Genomic DNA, 4,448 nt, shown 5'->3' on the forward strand with positions numbered 1-4,448 from the left:
GGTCCTCTCAGAAAGGGGGTTTTTAAGAATTTTTGAGTCCCATTTTCCTTGACTCCATTTCTCATGCTTCTTTTATCTGTTTATTACCCTTTGAATAGCTCTCAGCAAACCTGGGTTGTCCAGGTCACAAGAAGTGGTGGAGATAGTTTTGGTGAAAAGGGAGGGTCCAGGTCACTTGTAGGGTGTGACATGATCTTGAAGCAAGTTTTTCTTTAAGGGGATGTAATTAATTATGGTTGTGGAAGGGGTTTTTGTTGGCAGGGGAGATCCTGGGGATCGTACCCAGGAGCACTTTATCACTAAGCCACGTCCACAGCTCTTGAGACGGGGTTTTGCTAAGTTGCTTAGGGCCTTGCTAAGTTGTTGAGACTGGCCTTGAATTTGGGATCCCCGGTCTCAGACTCCTGAGCTACTGGGATTACAGGCATGTGCCACCATCCTGTAATTTACCAAGCCTCCATCTTCCAGATGTCTACCTGTCAGATAAGGCTCCTGTGACTTTCAGTCTCCCTTCCTTGTCCCTGCCCTGCTCACCCATCATGGCTGACTAGCTACCTAACACCCTAGTCCCTGGGCTCTGTCTTTTCCTTTTACTCTTCTCAGCAACTGGTTCCTAAACCAGTAAAGTCATCCCTCCCTTTTACTGACTCTACTCTCTCCTTTTGCTCCCCAAACTTTGTCCCTTTCATTAAACTTTGTCCCTCAGGGGAACCAGCTGGGGAGACCCATTCACCTTTATCTACTGGTCTCTGTCTTAACTGCAGCTTCTGGTAAGTGGTAGTTCATGTCCATTTACTTTCTTCAGAGCCTCTCTTCCTGTGCACTCTTCTGAGCCCAACACTGGCTCCCTCTTGCCCTTGGCCATGGTCTTCTAAGAACATTCTCTTCTGTTGTTTTCCTCCTCACACTCTGGGCATCCAGTTCTCACATTCTAGGTCTCTTTGTCTTAACCCTTTTTTGATAAAATAAAGGCAGACAGAAGGATGTCTCTGAGTGGGTATCTGTGAGATCAGAGCCCACATTAAGTACCTGGGCAGAAGAAGTTCTTTTGGGGGTCTTAGGACTAAAGATCCAGGCCGCACCCTACCTTATGGGCTATCACACTCTTTGGGATATTGGGATATCTTGTCTGGCCTTGATATGATCAGGAGGTGCATTCTGGCTTAATGTAGTTGTTTTATGTGTTTTTTTTTTCTATTAGTTTGTTTCTGTATTTTTCATAGAGGCTAAGATATGAACATGATGACTGCAGGGACAGTCCTATTATTATTTCACTGACTCTTGCTCCAGTCAACAGAAAACCCTCTCACAAAATGAGTTCTGGAGATAACATTGAACATATCCGAATCCAGCATTCACCAATGTAAACTGCCCCTGGAATTCTTAGGGCTAGGATTTCCCTAGCTGCTTCATTTTGGGCAAAATTTTTTGTATTTATTGGCAGAAATTTTTATATTCATTTTTGGCAAAAATTTTGTAATTATTTTTTATTGAGTTTACCTTCATATCTTATGGCACTTCTTAGATAAATTCATTTTTGTGTTATGTGCACTTAAGTAGGTATTCTTTGTGTGTGTGTGTGTGTGTGTGTGTGTGTGTGTGGTGCTGGGGATTGATCCCAGGGCCTTATGCATGCAAGATGCAAGGCAGGCACTCTACCAACTGAGCTATATCCCCAGCCCCTTAAGTAGATATTTTTGTTTGACCAGCATGCCTAAATTAAAACATTTCAACAAATGGTTCTGGGAAAACTGGAAATTCATATGTATCAAAATTAAATAAAATATCTATCTGTCTAGATACGGCAGAGGGGTGGGAGGGGAAGGGAGGGGTAGGGGGTTAGCAATGATGGTGGAATGTGATGGACATCATTATCCAAAGTACATGCATGAAGACATGAATTGGTGTGAACATACTTTATATACAAACAGAGATATGAAAAATTGTGTTCTATATGTGTAATAAGAATTGTGGTGTATTCCACTGTTATGTATTTAAAAAATACAAGCAATTAAACAAAAATCCCCTAAACCTCTATCTCTCACCCTGCACAAAAATCAACTTAAACTAGAACAGAAACGCAGCATGTAATAGAAGAAAAAGTAGGCCCAAATCTCACCATGTTGGCTTAGGAACTGACTTTCTTCACAAGACTCCTAAAGCTCAAGAAGTAAAATCAAGAATCAATAAATGGGATAGATTCAAACTAAAAAGCTTCTTCATAGCAAAGGACACAATAACAAGAAGGCAGAGCCTACAGAATGGGAGAAAATCTTTTCCACACACACATCAGAGCACTAATCTCCAGGATATATAAAGAACTCAAAAACTTAACACCTAAAATCCAAATAATCCAATAAATAAATGGCTAAGGAACTCAATAGACACTTCACAGATTTTACACAATCGATCAATAAATATATGAAAAAATGTTCAACATCACTAGCAATTAGAGAAATGCAACCAAAACTACTCTAAGATTTCATCTCACTCCAATCAGAATGGCAATTTTCAAGAATACAAGCCACAATAAGTGTTGGCTAGGATGTGTGTGTAGGGGTGCTAGGGAAGAATGGAGGAATTTGGATTGGGGGGGCAGGGAAGGGGGGCATTTGAGGGTGGGAAGGATGGTGAATGAGATGATCATTATTACTTTATGTACATGTATTATTGCACAAATTGTGTGACCCTGCATCATGTACAGCAGGAGATATGAGAAGATGTGATCCATTTGTGTACTATGAGTTGAAATACATTCTGCTGTCATGTATAACTAATTAGAACCAAAAGAAAGAAAGGCATGGCAGAAGAAAGATCTCAGCTCATGGCAGCCAGGAAGGACAGAGTAGGAGGCGGGGTTGAGGGGAATCAGGGATCAGAGGCACATCCTCAGTGAACTCTAACCTTGCCCCACCTGCCTATAGTTTCTACCTCCTCCTAGTAGTTAATTCATGCCATTAATACTTCAAAATGGATTAATCCACTGATAAGATCAGAACCACTATGATCCAATCACTTCCCCAAAATCTGAACTCTGGATATTGCTCATTGGGGACCAAGCCCTCAACACATGAGCTTTTGGGGGACATTCCAGATCCAAACAACAACAGTCATATAAACAGATGACTTTGGCTTGGTTCAGTTTTTCATGAATATAGTTTGTATTCAACTCTCATTTTGTAAGTTAATATTACCATATTACTCTTTCTCATAAGTAAAATTTAATGTAATATATCTCACAAATGAACTAATTTAAATTTGTTGGTAAAATAAAATTAAAGATGTCTAAAATTGTAATTTTTTTTTTTTTTTTTGCCTAGGTTGCTGGCCATTCAGAATTATATTGATCTGGTAGGTGTTTAAGATTCAATGTCTATTGCTTTCTGTTTTAAATACACTATCAATGTTTAGGTTTAACAAATAAATAAGGCGTTGATTATGCTTGTCTGATATCTTGGTTTTCATGGGTAATCTAAAAATGGGTGAATTAGGTAAATATAGGGGATAAATGTTTATGTAGATGGAGATAAAACATCTGAGTCATTTATATATTACAATGCTGACAAATCAATTGCTAAATATAAATTCAAGCAGTCTTGGATTCCTAAATTAAAATAAGATTCTATCTATCTATTAATTAAATGTATTTTAAAAAAACTGTTGGTATAAAGGAAAATAACTTACTTTTGCTTTTCCCTGCATCTTTACTTAAAAATAAGGTTTCTCTACTGGCAGTGGTGCCCACCTGTAATCCCAACAGCTCAGAAAGCTGGGCCAGGAGGATCTCAAGTACAAAGCCAGCCTCAGCAATTCAGTTAGGTCCTAAACAATTTAGTGAGACACTGTCTCTAAATAAAATATAAAAAAGGGTCGGGATGTTTAGCTCAGTGGTTGAAAATCCCTGGGTTCAATCCCTGGTACCAAAACCAACAAAAAGGTTTCTAAGAGTTTACGTTCTAATTAACATGTATTAAAGTGCAATTCTAGGGCTGGGATTGTGGCTCAGCGGTAAAGTGCTCCCCTAGCACAGGCGAGACCCGGGTTCCATCCTCAGCATCATATAAAAAATAAAGGCATTGTGTTGTGTCCATCTACACCTAAAAAATAAATATTAAAAAGAAAAAGTCTGTTAAAGTGCAATTCTATAGAGAAAGAAAAAAAAGACAAAGACTTTAAGCTGCATTTTGATGAAAATACTGGAAAGTGTAGTATTTTATCTTGTTGGAAAGGAGTAATTTGTCTAAATCTTAAATGGATTGTTTCAAAATGTAAATTTACATGTAAGAGAGAAACAAGTCAGAACAACTTTTACTTCAAACAAAATGTAAGGGGAAAAGATACAAAGAAAGTTACCAGGATGAGGATATATCTTTTAGAGAATGTTTTTGAATGAAGCAGGATTCTGTATAATAAAGTATGATTTTTGTCCTAATGTAAAATGACTGGAT

This window comes from Urocitellus parryii, chromosome 8 (assembly GCF_045843805.1).
Source record: "Urocitellus parryii isolate mUroPar1 chromosome 8, mUroPar1.hap1, whole genome shotgun sequence".
In the NCBI taxonomy this organism is placed as follows: Eukaryota; Metazoa; Chordata; class Mammalia; order Rodentia; family Sciuridae; genus Urocitellus; species Urocitellus parryii.